The 20,754-nt window shown below is 35.6% G+C and overlaps 1 long non-coding RNA gene across 1 annotated transcript in view; it reads left to right on the top strand.

The window, feature by feature from the left end:
- LOC140697863 (uncharacterized) overlaps window positions 1-20,754 on the top strand; it is a 52,816-nt gene that overhangs the window by 15,468 nt on the left and 16,594 nt on the right. The window contains exon 2 of the long non-coding RNA XR_012075238.1: window positions 17,471-17,625. This is a non-coding gene — a long non-coding RNA (uncharacterized lncRNA). The remainder of the gene's footprint in view (window positions 1-17,470; window positions 17,626-20,754) is intronic.

The following is a 20,754-nucleotide window of genomic DNA, read 5'->3' as shown; positions in this document are numbered from 1 at the left end:
CCAATATGCAGAGTATATAAAATAATATCAATACAATAAAACATGATAATTCTTCAGCAATGTCCATTGCATTCAACCCTTCCTTTTCATTTCTACTGCTACCAGTTTTCTTACTTACATCTTTGTCATGTTATTTGGCTCCCATTTCTCTCCCCCTAAATATATATAACTGGACATGGTAGCTCTGGACATAATTGCCATGTTAACCTTTGGGAACACAAGTATCATCCTGGCTTGTCACTAGTCAGCACATTTCAATGCCTAAATGGAGACAAGTCCAGACCTGTGATTCTGGTTTTCCTGTCTAGGAATCTCATCTTAGCCTGGCCTCCAGTACAGACAGCCTATAAATATTTTATGTAGTCCTATCTCCATGTCTTTTTTTCTTCCCCTCCCTGAAATGTTTACTGTCTCTTCCAACAATCCTCTAATATAGTCAATCAGTTTATATCTTGCCCAGGGTCACAAGGGTCTCTCCATTCTCTGAACTCCTGATGCCACCAAGTTCTTACCACCCTTTTTCATATTCTTAATTTTGCCTGTGTGCATCTGTTTACCACGGGTGTACAAGCTGCTTTCTGAGAAATACTATGTCTACCATATTTGTGAATCTTGTAGCTTATGGTAGTACAGCCTCTTAGTGTAGCAGCAAAGCCTGTGCTGATAGATACTTAATATTAATTTAATATGAACTAATCGATGTTAAGTATTCTGTGTACAATCATAGCAAATGCAGAGAGCTTACTCTGCACCTTATACTTTTCTCAGAGTTTTATGTATATTAACTCACAAATGTTCTCTTCTAATTTCCTAAAACTTTGCCAAAAATGTCTAAAATACACTTTTGGGAAAAAGAACAGTTGAGCATGCTAACTTATGTAATTTAAACAACCTGTGTGACATACCCAAACATACCATGCTTGTAACTTAAGTGAAATGCTGTCCTGTGCTTCTGGCTTCCCTGTCAGAGCACAGACAGTGAATATTGAAGTGAATGTGTCGGGTTATCAGTCCTTCCTTAGTAGCGCCTCTTTGTCTCCATAAACCATCATCCTTATCCCATCTACTTTAAATAAATATAACCAATGACTTGTGTTTCCATGTGTATTTAGCATTGCTAGATAACTACTAAAAAGCACTTCATTACATTGTGAATATAGGCCTAGTTTAGTCAAATTTTGTGAACTATAGTGCAAAGTAACCTCGGGTGTCTAAATCAATATAAGAAAAGTTACCCTATTTTGTTGGTTGTAGTACCTGAACTTGGAATAATGTTAATTGTAGACACAGAAGGAATCAAATAACACAATGCTGTACTATGAGGTTTGACCCTCTGAAGTTTGTCTTTTTTTCACACGCCTTAGAAGAACAGAGATCTAACGTTTACTTTTTCTTGATGAAGAATAAGGCTGTATTGATAGCTGAAAAAGGAAAATCAACTTATTTATTTTTACAATCAGCAGCTTATAATCTATGGTCTTATTTTTATACATTGCCCCTAAATTTCTGTGGACCTAGCAGTTTCAGAAATGGAACATTTTATGAGGGATATCAAAGTCATACAAAATTTCCAAAGTAAGTTACCTGGAATTGGAAATCCTGATAAAAGTAGAAACTGCTTTGCAATTTCCTCAAGTTGCTCGTTCAATATTGTTTCCTAGTGCTTGGCAGACTCTCTTCCTCATCTCTGTCTCACTGCACCTGAATGCAAAGATAAATGGACTCATAACATACCCATCTCAAAAGGAAAGAGAAGGGCATTACTGGGCTCAGCAAAGAATTGTGGCAGGAAGATTTTGGGGGCTCCCCAAAACCCAGTCATGGTGTTCACTCTGGTTTGGATTTAATCGGAAATGTATATGGAATTTTAATTGAAAAAAAAAAGAACTATTACTTTCTTGAGCTATTATAAAGGAATGATTATCTACTAGCATATTGTTCTCAACAAACCAGATGAAACTTTAGTACATCCTTCCAAATCTCCTCATGATTTAATCTTGAATTGAGCAACACGGAACAAAAGAGTCAATTTCGTTTTTAAGAAACAAATGTTTAATCATCACACTGGACCCACGCCAACCTGCAAAATCCTTAGGACTGGAAAAACACAAAAATAAAAACAAAAGACAGAACATTGTTTTCAACGACACTGACAGCATTATCCAGTATTGTTAAATCGTTCAAGTTTATCTCCACAAATCCAAGTACCCTACTCTCTGCCTTTTTTCCAGTTGCTACTACTTCTCTCCAGCATCTCACCTTGGATTACTAGAACTTTCAAATCTATCCTTGAACCTCAATTTAAATATTTAAACTAAAAACATTTCCTAAGAAATGTCAATGGTATTACTTTTTTTTTTTTAGAGTTTTTGTGTTTTAAATTTAATTTTAAAGAAAATGTCTTCTGAGCACTCATTCTGTTCCAAATTCTGGAAAAAGAGTGAAGGAGAGGCCTAGACCCTGCATCTGGGTTTTCACAGTCTATCAGGGGAGACAGAATTATAACAGATGACTAATCTACACTGTGTTAAGGTTAAGACAGAACAGTGTTAAAGGTATAGAGGGAAATGAGACATTTTACTCTCTATTTAGGGGTCATGGATACGTTAGAAGAAGTACATAATGTGAGATATTTGTGGGACTCTAATCTGGAGATATCCAGGAGGAACTGAATATTTGGGTCTGGGACTCTAAAACATCAGAGCTGAAGATGTTAATTTGAAAAGCATCTGTGTCATTCATCTCCAGATAATAGAGAAATCTGTAAATGATTATTTTGTAAAGACTATAACTTGGATTAATAATCTCATGAGAAAATAGGGCTCCAGGATCAACTGTGATTAAGGAATACCACCCTTACCCTCTCCTTTGGAAATCTGTAAATGACATTAACACTTTAAAGAAACTGACAAGTCCTACAATTAATCAAGATATAGGAAGAGAACTGGAAGAAGTGTTTACTAAGGAAGCCAAAAGAACAAAACATATCAAGAAGATAAATATCATTTGTATAAATCTTAGAAGAAATCCCAGAAGTTAAGAATTGGCGGGGAGAGTGTCTCACTCAGTTTGTTGTTCCACAATTCAACAGAAACCAGGGCATATATTATGTGTTCAGTGAATATGTGGCAGATTAATCAGTGAATACAGAAATGCAAGAACAAAAAAAGTAATTCCTCATACAATTACATTCAACATTCTACTAAATGCCTATAAAGATAGAGAAAAAGACTGGCAGCAGTACAAAACATTTCAGATAAAAGAACATTATTCAGTTTTCATGAAAACCTCATAAAATACAGAGCATTTAGTAGGGCTTTGGAATTATATTTTTAGGCTCTATAGCAGTGCTTCTCAATGGGCAGGAAGGAGGACAGTCTTGCTCTCTAAGGAACATTTAGCAACATCTGGAGACACTTTTGGTTATCACAACTTGGGTAGGGTGTGGCGACTTGCATCTACTGGATAGAAACCAGGGAAGCTGCTAAACATCCTGCAGCACACAGGACAGCCCCCTCAGCAATGATTCATGTAATCCAAAATGTCAGTGGCATCGCTGTCATGAAATCCTGCTGCACAACATATGATATAGCAGCACACGCTGAGCAACAAGGGTAAGTCCAAATAAGGGCTAGGAAAAGTCTTTGGTTTACCCTCTTTACCTGCCCTAAATTCTAGCCACAAAAATTACACAGACCAGAAGACCATGTAACTTTTTTCCAGCTGCCAAAGAATCATTTTTTTTAAAGCCAGGTAGAGTCTGCCCATATATCCATTCAGGGGCTTCTACCTTTAAAGCCATCAGAAGTACATGTTGGCAAACACTGCCTGAAATGCCTTTCCTCTTAAGGAAAGAATTAGTAAGTTCATCCTTTCTGGACTAATCACAGTTAGAGACAACCATCCTAAGATCTGTGCAAATCAATCTGCCTTTGGTTCTAGAGCCAAAACATGGCAGTGCCTGTACCTAGGAGAAGAGCAGCCCAGGCTAATGAAACCAAGAAAACATCTTCTGGGAAATACCAGGTCTGGATGAATCTCCTTCTGGGTAAGAATGAGCAAACAGAAAAAAACAGTGGGAGAAAGGCAAAGTTTAGCAGACTGTGCTTGATATTTTCAAAAACATGAAAGAAGGAAGTGTCCTCCAGAGTAAAACAGTGAAAACTTAAGAGTGTTAGGCAAAGGCAGAGCTATAAAGAAATCAGGCTAAAATAATGAAAGAATACACGAAACCCCAGAGCAAGACCAGAACTGAAATTCCCATTAGAGATGATAAAAATGGATATGACCAAATCAAACTGGTAATAAGGATGGCAGATTTGAGAAACTTTCAATCTGAAGGTAAAGGACAGAAGTGAAAGCGACACGAAAATTTATAGATATGGAGGAAAGGGAATAAAGATACAATCCAAGAAAGTTCTTCCTGACGTAACTAAAGGAATAATATCACACAGAAAAATCTGCCTAAGGTAAAAAGGGAAACGAAATTTATAGATTTAAAAGCTTCACTAAATATCAGGCTAAAATAATGAAATAAGACTCACTTTAGAAATAGTGGAAATCCAGCATTATAGAATAAAGTATCAATACCACAAACATCAAAGAAGAAGGGAATAATTTGCCTACCATTGGATAAAAGTCAGGCTGATATTAGACTTTTAAAATCCTGAATAACACTAAATACCAAAGGAAAACAGAGCAGGATATATACACACACACACACACACACACATATATATGTATGTATACATACATATATATATATATACACCATGTGAAATATAAATAAAATCTTTGAAAAATAATAAGAGAAAAATTACCAAAACATAATTGTGGTGAGAAATTTGTACTTAACCCTATCCATCCATGACAAATTAACTATATAAAAGAATTAGAAAATATATTATTTTCATGTTTTAATAAATAAAATTGAATTAATGTTATGTGTCAAAGAGAATAAACCTTTTCAACATCAAATATTACTGATATTTTATATCTATTATATATTAATCCTAATGTCTGTCCCCTTTTCTTGAAATAACTTTACTCCCTGTTTTTTCCAGCTCAAATGCAGTGTTGTTTTGGTAAATTGGTTCTCTGAACAACAACAACAAAAAAAGCCCTGATTTGTAGTATTTGCCAGTTTCCAAGGGGCTGATATTTCCCACCATAGCCAGTGTCAAGCTACAAAAGGTTTAACAACCAGCTGTTAAGATTGCTGAATATTTAATGATGAAGGTGGTAAGATCCAACTCCATCACACTACTGAGAAATTTTACTTTCTCTGGTGAAGCAATTCCTCACTTACCACATTTCATTATGCTTCGCTGTTTGCATTCACTTTTTATCACCAGGGAATCACTTGGGAGTAGGGACTGTAATAACAACAACAACAATAACAATAATAATACTAGTGGTATCATCTGTTTACTAAAGAGTGGAAAAGTTGGCTGAGAATCTTGAATCCTTGACCAAAAAATGGCTGTAGGCATGACGGATGAAAAAAAAAATTTGAAAAGACCAGCAAATACACATACTTTATTACTGGAATTTGGCCTTAAAACTTGGCATAGGATCTAGAACACACCCCAGATGAATCACAAAAACTCTTTGTGAGTTCCTGGGCTTTGTGAAAATGTGTCAGGTGTTTATCTTTATTCCTTTTCCCTAAACACGCACCCTAAGTGTAATATCTTCCCACATTAATAATTTTGATGAGGCCATGAAAGATAATTTCAAGGCCCAAAGCAGCAAGCTAACACATCCACTCCAGTACTCCTGGACTGCATAATCCACCCTGATCACCAACGGGCTTTCTGAGGAAGTTAGAAAAAGAAACATTTCTCAGAGGAGAGAAGACTTCAGATCCCTGTATGTCAGTGTCATAGGAGAGAAGCCAAAACCCCAACAAACTCAAAGTCCATTCTGCAAACACCTGCGATTTTAAGTCCTTTGCTCTGTCCTCTAGAGCCCTGGCACTGTGCTGTCTCTAAGGAATTCCTATTGTCCCTGATTTGAAGCAGAGTCAAATCTCTAGATAGAATGAAGGGGTGACTGGTGTTGTGAGTAGAAAAAAGCCTTGAACTCCCACTTTAGGGGGTAGTAACTCTGGCAGAGATCCAAAAACTTTTTCCTAAAGGCCCAGATAGTAAATATTTTAGACTTACAGACAATAGTTTCTGTTGGCAGATATTAAGGCTGCATAGTTCCCAATTCATAACAATTAAATTCCCTTAATTTTCAATAGCACCAAGTCAGAAAGAGAGGAAATATTAATAACGATATAGAATAGAACCTAAGAATGTGATCATTTCACCGTAATCAAAAAGAGAATAAGAACAACATAATTGCAAGAATCAACATTCTCTTCAGCATTGAAAGTCAGCAATATTTACTAATATACCTCATTGATAATCTAGCAGTTTCTTATTATATGAGAAACTCAAATTATGTTCCATGTGGAATTCTATTTTTAATGTGCAATCTGTGAGACGAAGAATTATTCAAATTAAACTTTATTTTGAACACAGGTTTAACAATTAGATGATCATTTGAGAATGTGAGGCACTTTATAGATATTCCACAAGTTCCTCTCTGGCGCCATGTCTGTACAGCTGATTTAACAACTGCAACAGAGTCAATCCAGTGTTTGTGGCTGTCTTCCAACCAAATCAAATTGCTACATGGTCAATCAGTTGATCAATGCATAATTGATTGTGAGGATAGCCAGAAATATCAGCCAATTTGTTAACTGTGAAGATATAGACAAAGTCAGTGAGCAGATTGGAACAAGGAAATTAAAAGAATATAAACCAAATTGTTCTGATCAAAGAGATTATTTGGACGAATGAGACACAAATTTTATTTATTTATTTTTCTCTTGGAAAATCTTGAATATTTCATGCTTAGAATTCTTGACATTTATTAACTGCCTCCTGCAATCTCTTACATGGAACGTGCTTGAAGTATGCTCTACCTCAACCCTCCACTAACATCATCACTTTGCATCTATTACAGTAAAAGCAAAAGTATAAAATAGTATGTTTTCTGAAATAGATGTAGACAGCAAGTTATGTAACCAATTATTTTACATAAACAATACGGACCGTATCAATAAACCACATAAAAAGGATGCTACCATAAAGCAAACGGGAGAGGAAGCCCCAGAAGAAGGTGAATATTAAAACCAGCTTTTAAGAGACACAAATTAACTTATTTACAAAATAGAAACAGACTCACAGACATAGAAAACAAACTTATGGTTACCCGGGGTCGGGGAGAGGAGGAGGTGGGAAGGGATAAATTGGGAGTTCGAGATTTGCAGATACTAACTAATATACGAAATAGATAAACAACAAGTTTATACTGTATAGCACAGAGAACTATATTCAATATCTTGTAACCTATAATGAAAAAGAATATGAAAATGAATATATGTATGACTGGAACATTATGCTATACATCAGAAATTGACACACTGTAAACTGACTATACTTCAATAAAAATATAAAGAAAAATGCTAAACAAAAAGAAAAGAATACTCACATCCACTGAACTAAAAAAATCATTTTTCAAGAAAAAATGTTAAAGTCAATAAGAGCTTGAGAACACCTCCTCACACAATCTGAAAGTTAAGTTTTAACAAATAATTTAATTTTATATGTAATATGTACTATATGTGTATCTAAATTTACAAAATTAAGTGACATTAAAATTATGTACATGTTTATATGTGTTTTATTTTATAAATGTTATATAATTTCAAACATGTAGATTATTGCCTCTTGGAGACAGAGCATGCAGATACCATGGCTAATTTTGTTTAGAGCTTCATCCAAAAGATTTGTGGCATGTGTATGCAAACAGCTACTATAAATTATAAAAAAATTATGGAGTTAATATTAAAGTATTAATGGAAAATGAACTTTATATGGCACTTTAAAACTTTTTTCCATTCATAATTTCATTTGCACCTCACAGCCCTATTCTGTAGGTCAATCAAGAACTAGCATCAGTCATATTTTAGAGATGAGGCACCCGGAGGTCAAATGAATGAGGTGACCTTGCTGAGGTCACACTGACAGCTAAAGGGTGAAACAGATATATGATCAAGGTATTCTGTCCTTTTCTACTGAACAATTCTGCTTTCCACCATATCAACACCAAGATGTGAAAAATAAGTTCTTTATTTTACAAATAATCAATCCTTTTTTTCCTGAAACTTGCTAGGAACTTCTGTAAACATTATGTATAACGCACATGCTTATCAAGAAGAGTCAGAATAAGTTAAGCCACCCCAGTGAGTTAACTGTCTTTGGTTGTAGAAAACACACCCAGTCTCAGCCTCATTTGGGTGCATATTTTAGGAACTTAATTGCCTGTTTGTCCAGACATACTGTGCTAACCACAGGGGAAGGAGAACAGACTTGCTTCTGTTTCAGACCATTTGATATGGGAGCAATAATTCCTTGTTGTTTCACAACTGTAATGTAAAATTATCAATATTTAATGGGTGAGATGGATTGGTGAACGTACTTTCTTTGAACTAGGTTTTTCTCTTCTCTGCTTCTTTAGCTGTGTCCTGTCAAAAAGACAGTAAAACAAATTAAAAATTTAAAACATAGGTACAACAATAAGTCTAGATTTTTGCCACCAGTGGGGCCTGTAGCTAATCAGCATGGAGAAAGAGAAATAACTGAGGGAGACTTTCCAGTGACTTTAGAAAATGTGGAAAGTTAAGTTTTCTTCTAAAACCAATGGTTTTGCTTCTGCATCTGAAATGTGTTGGAAACATGCTTCTAGAAAACAACCCAGCTGGTTTTGGCTCCACTGAGAAAGAAATACACTCCCCAGTTCTCCACCCTCTATGTTTCCCTGTCAGTCCCCTTCAAATGCAGCTCATTTCCCACTTTCTATCTTCATGACAACTCAGATTCTGCAGCATCTGTTGAGTGTCTGTTATCTGCCAGGCATTGTGAAAGGCACCCCTTACAGTTAATTATTATTTAACCCTTCAGGTCTACCTTTCTTCATTTTACAAATTAATGAGAACACTTAGAGTTCTTCAGTATTACTCGTGGTTTTTATCATTAGTGCTTCTCCCCTACTTTTTCTTTGTTTTGCTTCATATCAATATTTTGACTTCTGTTATTTTTTTCCCATATTTTAGTCATAACTTTTGAGTTTTTATTATACACCAGATCCAATGCAAATACTTTATAGACATTTGCTTATTTCATCTTACTTGACCTTCAAAATCCATAAAGTGGGCATTATTATCCCCATTGTGCAGGTGGGGAGAGTAAGGCTCAAATATTTATTCATCAGGGGTTTCAAATTCATTCATTGGCAAAGCTGGGACTCAAATCTAATACTATTTGATTTCAGATCTCAAGTTTTTAACTTCTAATCAACTCAGCATCTGCTTTTTTATATTTCTGTATACACAGAGACAACCCATATAAATATGGATTGAAAGCATATACTTATGGTAGACATTTCTCTAATAGTCTATGAAAAAGGAATAACTCATGTACCTTCCTTCCACACATTACCTCCCCATCACACCCTCTGCCCCAGCCATAGCCCATGAGAATGTCTTGATTTCTTTCTATTGACATTTTAAAAAATGCACCAGGCTAATTAATATAGTCATAGGTGTTAACTCTGCCCTCCCCTGGAGAGGGATGGGTAAAAAAAAAAATTCTGTCAAATTTAATTATATTCCAATTAGTACATGCAGCAGATAAAGATAAACTCAAATTCTTTCATACTTCTCCCATGTTCTTTTCTCTTCCCTTGAATCTGGGCTAGTCTATTACTTTGACCAAAAGAGCACAAGGAAAGTGATGCTATGCTATTTCTAGGCCCAAGCTGTAAGAGGACTGGAAGCTTCCGCCATGGGCTCACTGTCCTAAGTCATCAAGGAAGAAGTCTGACTACTCTGCCATAGATTACAAACCTTGAGAATACGTGCAAAAGAGACATGGGCTCAACTGAACCCAATCTTCTACCCATCTCCAGCAAGGGTCCAGACATGGAGTCTCTTAAATCACATTCCTAGGAGACAGACTCTAAGATCTGAGACTTGTGGCTAGCAGGTTATTGGGAAGTTCTCCCAAGAACAATACATCTAAGAGATAAGCAAAGCAGGTTGGGCAGAGGGAGAAATTGAACTGTCACACAGTAGTATCGGGTGAACTTTGAAGATAGGATCGCCCTTGAGATGTCTTGTCTCGACACAAAGAAGCAAAGCCTTTATGCTTCAGCATGGAAGAGTCTTTGGATACAGGCTATGGCCACTCATGCAGTAAATGGGATGCCCTTGGACAAGAAGGTTCAGTCCTGAAGAGTTCTGGGCAGTGCACTGTAGTATCCACTAAGTGCAGTTTCATTGAAAAATGTTAGCTAATTGATGAACCTTAATTCATGGAGATTTCAAGAGGGAAAACACTCTGATAGAAAAGGTTTACTCCCCTTAACTCAGCTAGACCTTCAGATCAAAAAGAGCTTAATTTTGCAATAAATATTAAAGTAAACACTGTCTTATTTCTTCTAGCTTTTTGAAGTATAAGGAATACTAAGTGAGAGTCCAAAGAAACTGTTAGCCATGCGATTTCGTGCAAGTCACTTACACAACAATAGATTGAGTCTGTATTGTGCCAGGAACAGTGCACTGGAGATACACTGAGGAAAAACCTTAGGAAGATCAAGGGGATCAAGTCAGTGACCTCTCTCAGAGTTTCAAAGGCCTTGTTTGTAAAATGGAGACAATTCTATCTGCCTAAATTGTATACTAGATTTTTGTCAACAGTTAATTGATGTGTTTAAAATTCTGTGAAAGTTGTAAAGGGCTATAGAAAGTTAAGCTATTATTATTGTTATTCTTAATAATAATAATATTTTTCTTGCTGTCAAATACCTGATCCAAAAAACTTCAATCAAAGTGAGTGTTTATTTCTACTTATTATCTTAAGCATCCACTTGAAAATAAATGCTAAAAGTCAGTTTATAAAACATGAAAAAAAACTATATCTTTTTTAGGAGTCTACACAAATCAGCTTTCATTGTTTTTCCTTTTCTAAAAGGTATAGTCTTTTAAAATATGTAGATAGTGTGTAAGTTATTTTTGCAAAATGTTCTAATTAAAATTGACAAGATTCTTCCTGTAAAACCTATTCCAATAGTCCTTTTCTGACACCCACAGTCTTCAAAATAACTTTAGATAAGATGTAGGAAAGTCAAATTAATGTCAGTATACTAGGAATATCTTGTCTAAAATCCTTCCAATTCCATATTTCTTTCATTAGATTTTGGCTCCACTTTTGTACCTAATTGAATATATAGAGAATCAGTTAAAGAAGTATATAGACAAAAAAAATAAGATCAAATCTGATTGTGTTAAACTAGTAAGAAAACCTTCATTCCATCTACCTCTGATTTCCCAGACAACTTATAAAGCAGCGATCACAGACTAGTCTGCACATGATATTACCATCAAAATTAGAGAAGAAATTGTTTTTTTGACAAATTAATTTTCAATTTCAAATGGCCTAGAGCAGCACTGAGCCCTTGTTACACTTTTAATTTATATTAAATTAGTAGATGCAGGTCTTGATGGAATAGGGGCCTCCTCTTTAGTCACAGCAAGAAGGAAATTATCACTTCTCTCTGGGTCAGTGTTCCCATTTTGCTTTCATAAAATGGCCTTAGAAAGATGCCAAGCCTGTTCTCTCTCACTGCATTTAATCAATAAAAACACGGTTTTGCAACGGCTTAAACTAAAATGAAATGACTACCCAAGAGCTTTACTCATTCAACTGTTAGAAGCCTTTTTCACCTATTTAGGTAAGCAATGAGATTTTATTCATTCAAAACCTCACATTTTTACTGAAGTGTTTGAACTGTTTGTTTTTGTTTCCATGACAAAGATAAATTATCAGGCCAAAATCACCTCTTCACATTAAGTATCTGGCCCAGAACCTAACCATCTCAACTAAATACATGTTCAGTGTCTTATAAGACAGTTGTTTTAAATGACATGTTCTCAGCATCCCCACAGCCCACCTCCATTTGATCAGAAAAACCCTGAAGCTAAGCAGAAACTCAGGTCTAGCTCTTACATGTTAATAGTGGCATGGATCTGGGATTTGTATAGCTGGTGTATAAGACACAGTTTCTCTTGATTCAACAATGCAGAGTCCTGGCCTTTAGGGGCACTCATGAGAGAATTTTCCTGAGAACTGACTTCCTTCTAGCATTTGCCAAAGACTCAGTGTAGATCATGATGTTTGATACAAATAGGATAAGAGACACTTTAATTATCCACGAATTCTGGGTACTGTAAACATAATACCTTTATCACGAGCTACCCAGAGACTTATCAAGAGTTTACAGAAACAAACACTTTCATGTTCTCTCATTGGAAGTAAAAACTTATTCAGACTTTCTCTTGGGCATTTAACAATATGAGCAAAAATTGAAAATGCACATTTAATTTGACCTAAAAATTGGATGTCCAGGTATTTATTCTAAGCAATTGATTAGACTTTACACAAAGTTGCATGGATGCTGAAACATTTTTATAGTGCAGATAAATTGGAAATAACTTTAATACTCCTATATATGAGATTAATTAAAGTATGACATAGCAGTACAATGGAGTGCCATGAACCCATTAGAAAGACTAAGGTAGTTCTCTCTATATATAGATCTGTAAAGATTTATTGTTAAGTTTAAAAATGTGAGAAAACAAGTCTAATTTGATTTTTTTTGTTTAAATGTATATAAACACACATGTACAAATTAAAAAGTGTAGAACTACAAATGTAGTTTTAGTTATTCATGGTGGTGGAAACTGCTTCACTTTAGACTTACACAATTCTATATTTTTAACTGTTTACAATAAGCTTATATTGTGTTCTTATTTTAGGAAAAATTTAACTTACTCATTACAAAAATATTCTGAATGAAACCAGATGGCACCATATTACCTTAGTTCCCACTTAACTTGTAGAGTTAAAATTTAATGTTAAATTCACAGATTTATAGAAAAGATGATATAAGAGATTTTGAACAATATTTCTAAGCTAAACTGTAGTAAATCACAGTAACTATTGCTGTAGTCTGCTACTGTGCTGTGTCTTACATTTATTTAATATTCATAACTACCTAAAAGAGATACTATTATTAAGGTACTACTAGCAAAGATACTACTATTATCTATATCTTACAAAGGAGCAAGTTAAGATTTAGATATATTGAGTAACTTTGCCAGTTAGTAGTAGAATTGAAAGTTTACGCTAAATATGTCTGACTTAACAGCCAATGGTCTTAACCACTGTGCTGGACTATACTACTGTTTTATATTACTATGAAGGCCATGGGCAGGAAGACAACAGCCACTCTTTGCATTCTAGACATATTTAATACAGGCATTTGAGGCTTTAAAAAGTCTGAAATTTCCAAGTCAAAAGGTCAAAGGCAGGTGGTTCTTAATAGCTCACAGAAGCTTCTACATTTCTCAAAAATCTCTGGAAAGCGTCCATCAGCTATTTCAGCCTATAACAGGAAAGGAGGTGCTTCTCAAGAACTTGTTGGGAAGCCTCCATGACATTTCAGTTCTGTTCATGCATCTGGCTGCAACTGCCTCTGCAGGAAACTGGCTTCTTCTACTCTACCCTCTGACTCACCCAGCGCCTCTCATTGGCAAACTCTAAGCTGAAGCAACAAGGAACAAGGGATTCTGGAAAATATAATTCCCCACTACTCTGCAGTACAGAAGTGACCTTAGAAATGGGACGTGGAAACTTGAGTTAACAACAGAATACAAAATTATTGATTTACTAAGTACTTCATATACATGTGGCTGTATCTATGTAACCATGTATAGATACACACACACACACTTACATGTATACATGTTAGGTGTATTTGTAGACAGTATAGTGTAATAGTTAAGAACATTGACTCTGAAGCCAGATAGCTTTTGCTCAAATCTTGGTTCCCCCGTTTATTAACTGGGTGAGTTTGAACAAGTTGCTTAATCTCTCTGTGCTGCAGTTTTCCCAATTCTAAAATGGGAACAATAATATTACCTATGTCAGAGGATTATTGTGAGAGTTAGATATAAACTAAATATAGCTTACAATATTGTCTTGCATATAATGGTGCTGAATAACGTTTTAATTCTTATTGTTGTATTTGTTATTATTTGACTTCACACAAAAAAACCTTCTAGTATGCAGTGTCAGGGTAAAGTTCACTTTTTTGAGACAATGTGAATCACAATCTCAGATTTTGCTCTTGTTTTATCGAAGTTCAGAAGTAAATTTATAACATATTCAAAATAACTTACTCATGCCAGTTTCAGATACATCTAATGACTACTTTTGATAGATTTTTATTCTGAATTTTATCCTCCACTGTCTCATTTATACATGCAATTTGGAAAATATTGGAATATAAAGAGAAACTTAAGAAAAGAAAGAAGAAAAAAAGAGGAGAAAGGGGCTTGCTCTTATACTCTGTATTGCTTCATTTCTACCTCTCCCCCCCTCACTTAATATTAGCTTCTTTTTTATTAAACATTTATTTTAGATTTATTTCAGTTCTTGTTTCTGATTATTTGCTAACTCATTTGTAAGAGATTTTTATATTTCCTGTTAGCTGAGCTCCTCAACTTTTCTTAGGAAATTCACCAACCGTGATTTAAGAAAAATATATGTATTTTTTAAATTCTTGCTACAATTCTACAGTTCCCCCTTGATTAAGAAACAAAGTTGCCCATGTGAGAAATAGCTGAAATGCAAACCAATGCCTGAAATCCTAAGCATCTGTCATGTTATTTGTTAAAACCACTGATTGTTTTCACCATCCAATGTGTCTTCAATGTAGAAGAGTTCTTTTCCAATTAACAGCAAGTGGACCTTGATTTAACTCTGTTTTCAACCTCTGAAGTTGAATTTCTCTTTACCTGAGGTGTCTCCAGTTCACCTCAAAAAGGAATTTCAAATATGTCATAGCCTACTGTAAAAGTTGGATGAACCCCCTTTTTTCTTTCATAGTTACTGAAAAATATCTATCCTCATTCTCTCTCTCCTTGAGGTGGTCTTCAAGGGCCCCATAGGTGAATTTTGTAGATGCTGCCCCACTTTTTTACATCAGACCATTCCAAATACCCTACAAATTTGGTGACAACTCACATACCCATTTTCTCATGATGCATTAATAAACCAGCAGACAGATTTCACTTTTATGTAGTTTTGAAAGATTAGGTAAATGGAGGTAATGTCTCCCCCACACACAGAATATTTAGATATGATTGCTTCTAACTCAAACTGTCAGAAGCTCAAAAAGAATTGAGATTAATAAATGCAGTTTGCATGTCCTTTGACATCATGATAGGTTCTTCTCTTTTGACAAGCTTGATAATGGATTTTGGAATGCATGGGGGGAAATTGCTGACATTTAAAAAATCTATACCACTAACTCTCATAAATGCAGTTTTCAAATATACAGTTGTTCTACCTGCCACAACAGCATTTAACATTTATAAAAATTTAAAGCACTAAAAATACCTTCCTCTTTTCTCTGAACAGCCCAACTTAGTAGACACACACACATACATTAAGTCTTCATTTATGTTTGCATTATTGAGAGTGCATAATGTTATAGTCACGCTAAAGGAAGAATCTTGAATTCCCATTTATTTCCGTTGAGCTCATGTTTCAATCTCATAGCCTAACCAATTCCTATCTGTGTTTTATGACTGAAAAAGACTAAAAGGGATGATGTAAAAGCCTGCATTTCTGTGCATAACAAGTAAAGTGTCTGTGCTTAGGCTTCTTTGAGGTCATTGACTTCAGTATTAATCCAATGACAGAAACATTGGCAGGTCTAAATACATTTGAAAATGGAGGAGAGAGGACTTGTTCAAGATCCCTATGGCTCTGGCCCCTGCCCAGCTCATAAAAGTGAGAACAGTGTGCAGGGTCCCAGATTCCAGTAGCGAGACCTCAGGTATCCATGTTCTCTTGACGCTCTACAGGCAGTACTGTTGGAGAGGTCTGGTCAGGTGAGGCGCAGGGCCCCCATGCACACTGAAGGCAGGACTCGTAACATTTTCCTGCACTGAGCTGTTATAAAGGGAGCAGGAATCCCAGCTCCAGTCCAAGTGACTCCTGCCATAGAACTCCATATTGACCAGGGGATTCTGGTGCCACTCAGCTCTTCAACAGGAATACAGGATTCCTTATTGTAGAACTTCAGGAAACGTGCTTTGCCACTGCCAAGGTTCCTGGATCCCTGTGACCCCTCCATTCTGAGTGGCAGTATGCGACTGTCATTTAAACTTGCTCAGCCTAAACTGACACTTTTAGAACTGTAACTCTGAACCAACACCACTGCCAGCTTAATGGTTCTGTTTGGAGCTTCACAGGCACCAATCATCTCACCTACTCCTCGTAAGCTCATCTGAGGAGATGCTGAGTGCCCTCAGCATACAGATGAGGAAACTGACACTCAGGAGTTAGATAGCTTCCCAAGCCCTAGAGCATGTAAGTGACAGAGTCAGACTTTGTACACACATAAGGCTGAGCATTGACTATACATGCTGATTCACTTCCCCAGACCATTTTTACTAGAGAGACAAACTGGACTCTGACATGGAAATAGAACCAGGTCAAGGTAGTACATTTATGTGTTATTAATAAAAATGTCCTACTAAAACAAGAAGATTTCCCAATAGTGTCCCCAGATATTGTATGTGAACTTAACACATACACACACACACACACACACACACACACAGATTTAGCTTCATAAGTTAGCCTCACGCTTCTAGACCTTCCTATGACCCTCTACTGCTCAGTCAAAATCCTAAATCCATTCCTGCTGATCTACACCATCTTTTTTTTCTGAAAGCATCTAGTTTCAGAAATCCAACTAAGCCTACTTCACTTTAGCCCACACAGATTTGTGCCTTCATCATCCGCTATAATGAAGTCAAGAAACACCCAACCTGGCCCCCCACCAAAGAGCAGAGGTTTGAAAAGACAATACATCCACCCTGACATGCTTTCTCCCTCTCTGGACTGTGGCAACAGGCTTATGAATTCTCACATCCATTCTGTGAAATTCCTCTCATATGTTTCCCACAATGCAGTGAGAATATTCTTTTCAAAACACAAATCTGATTCTGTCTTTTGTCCTAGAACAGTTTTCCCTCCCCTCTTTCCCTGGTCCATTTACCTTATCCTTCAGGTCAGATTTCAACAACTCCAACAATTGCTTCCTGGAGAAACCACCCCTCAGCCTTTCTGATCTGGTTAAATTTTAAATTGATTCTTTAAATTATTAAACTAAAATTATTTAAAATATTATATGTTCTTATCGTACCATGAGTCTGTCCTTCAAGGTTGTGTCACAGCTTACAATTCTATGTTTACAACAGTGTACTTCTATTTCTCAGCAACTCTCTAGCTCCCAGTACAATGCATGGCACAGCATCTGTTGACTGAAGATGAGAGATCTGGTGAAGTGAAGGGGGCGCCAATTTGCATTCACACCTGGACACAGTGAAATTTGACTCCAGTGACCCACACAAACAGTCCATTAAAGTAAAAGGTCAGTAAAACCTTTACAAACGGTGACTTTTTTTTTTCAACATTATAAGGACCGTAGTTCATTAATAATCCTGGAAAGATTTGTATGAGATAAATTATAAGTAAAAAAGTTGTATCTCTTAGTTATGAGACATTGCTTTGATAGTTCCTATTTTAAAGTTTTGTTCCAAACTAATTACACTGTGCTTAGGAAAACTATTCCTCCTTGACTGTAAACTAGTATGGTACTTCTTTCTTCCAAGGAACTATGAATGAATGGCTATCTTGCCTTAAAGGCATTTATCTGAAATATCAAATGGAGGAATATTCCTGACTATTTTACTACTTGATCTCCAATTTGAGATGAATCACCAAACACTGTTCTTTTGCTGAATTCCTGTATTACAAAGTCACAAGCCAGCATCAAATTATGGTTCCAGTGTGCTTGCAACAGTCAAGACACACATCCTAGTGACTTTTTTGTTTCTCCTCTTTTTTCCCTTTAACATGGTGATAATCAGAACAAATTGATTTTGTTTCTCAGATTGCTAAAATCCTCCCAACACTTTCTTCAACACCGGTGCTGAATAAATCATTGTAATGTCCCCCTGAAGTGAATTGAAAATTAATTTACACAACCAGGATGATCCTCCTAATAACAGGGTACATGGAATGGGGAAATTGGAAATCATTACCCAGCAAACATTATCTGCATTATTTTTGTAGCTGCTTTAGATTGCATTGTAATAGAAAATTAGGAGACCGGCTGTGAAGAAGTTTAAGAGGGTCCCCTGAAGAGCGTCTGCTTTAAAATTGATTCTTTAAGAAAGCATTAAAAAGCTATTGGAATTGATTGCCTGCTAATATAAAGGAAAAACTCTTCGCCACCATTTGAGTTAAAAAAGAGCATCTTCATTCATGCATGTTATTAAAACTACTGGCCTGAAAGCCCCTGTAGAAAGATAAAGGATATGGATGGGATATTAAAACAGCAATCTTTACCTTATCTGGGATTTAAACTTAATATGTTGCTTTTATTAATTTAGCAAGAACCATTAGTTAGGATGTCAAAGAGTGGATTTACAATTAAAATGCTATAGAATGGTGGTATCTTTAATAAACAATGGACCAGGAATTCTTCATTAATCTTCCAAGCATGAGGCACACCCTTACAAAGAATAAATCCTGAATTTACAGTTTTCTTTATTGTTAAGTTTTCTGTGCAGCAGCAATAAAAGTCATAGCTGATAACTCCCCTGATTATCTCTTGAAGCTTCCCCTGCGATGCGGTAATGACCAATCAGATCCCAGCAGTTGGCCAGATAGAAAATCGCATTCACCATCTTAAAAATATGTCTTTTAAGCTGAGAATGGTTTCCATATATCTGACGCAGTGGGCTATTGTTTGAGAAATGATATTGTAGACAGATTATACAAACACATAAGCAAACCCAATAGGGTGCCTTAGCACTAAACTATTTTCTTTTTATAGCCTTTTGATTTTTACCACATTCAGTGGGAAATTGCCTTGTCTCTTTTAATACATGATAAGTAGAACTACTTAACAGCAAGGAATAATGAGTAAGAGATGTCTTTTCGAATACAATATATTATCTTTTTCTTTAAAAGTTATCTCAGAATTTAGTTAAACTTCACCCTCACTTCAATCACTTTTTTATCTCTCTTCCTCTGTTTTAATGGACTGTGAATAATTTCTGCCCAGATGAACTACCTCAGCAAACTTTTGATAGAGAAATAGCATAGAGCATAGAGCATGTAAACTGAAATCACATTCCTAGGAGGAAGATTCTACCCAGGACCGCCTTGGAGCCCCCCTCTTAGCGCTAACATAAGGTCCGTGGTGATGTAGTAGAAACGGCCTTCTAATGAGTCCCTTTGGGAACCTCAGCTGGGAACCTTTTTGGAGACAACAGAAATGGGCTCACCCTTATGATACTGGATTCTGAATTCCTCTAACTAGCCTCGTAACACAGGTCTCATCCATCATCTTCAAATATTAACATGGAACCTAAAATGTTATTTTTATTAAACACCAGAATGACTCCTTATTAAACCATATTCAAATCATAACAGATTCCTTAATAAGTGCTCCTATATCTATTTCATTAATCTGTTATTTTTAGTTGATTAGTAGAACCATTTCTATATGTCCTGGTTTACCTGGAACAGTCCCAATCAAGTCCTGTCACTTATAGTAATTATTAATTAAGAAACTCTTTCACTTTTAGAAGTGTCCTGGCTTAAAGGATAAATTATATTCCTACTCTATTTATAAGTAAATAGAAATATAAAACTTTATTTATAAGTAAATCTGAATTATATAACTTTTAGTTTATTTGTAACAGAATCTAGAGTCATTTTTGTCACAGTAGTTCAGGTTAAAGTTAAAAGAACAAAGATTTTGCTTTCAAAATAAATTTCAACTACTCTGCCACCCATAAACTCCTTGATGCTTTCAGATTATCGAAGTCATAAATGAACTTGGTTAAAAAGATTGTAATGACTAAAATAATAAGTGAAAATTCTCCAAGAACTTGCTCCACAAAGGCAAGCATTGTTAGCAGGTCTTTGTCTGCAGTTACAAAAATAGAGGTATGTTGTATTTCAAAATAGGATCATAATATTTTAAAACTGATCTTTTCACTCAGTTCCAAAACCAGAAAGAAAAGATGATGTTTGTCTTAGCAAACGATCTTATTTCTTTATCACGTCTCCTAATTCCCTTGATAAAAGGCAAAGATGAAAATAGCATATGATGACAGAAAGCAAAAGAAACCGGGACAGCACATGGCAACCCCAGCAGTACCTGTATCTCTCCCAAGCTGCCTCTTTTGTGTCCAGGTTCCTGGCCTCCTATAAGTTCTTTTACTTAAATTCTTAACCAGTACTACCAGTATAAAACAGCACACCAAAACTAAAACTAAGAAAGACCAAAAAAAGTAAAATTAACATGAATAGTTTAATTTTTTTTAAAAAACCTCCCAAATCAACAGAGTCATGTTTAAACTGAAAAGATCTATTTATTGCATGAATGTTATGTGCCAATGCATATTATAAATAATTAATATAGATTTCCTAATGTTTATGATAAAGACAATTATATTGTGAAAATATAAAGAAGCAGTTTAAG

Source organism: Vicugna pacos, chromosome 8, assembly GCF_048564905.1.
Source record: "Vicugna pacos chromosome 8, VicPac4, whole genome shotgun sequence".
Lineage (NCBI taxonomy): Eukaryota > Metazoa > Chordata > Mammalia > Artiodactyla > Camelidae > Vicugna > Vicugna pacos.
This window is presented reverse-complemented; position numbering and strand designations above follow the sequence as displayed.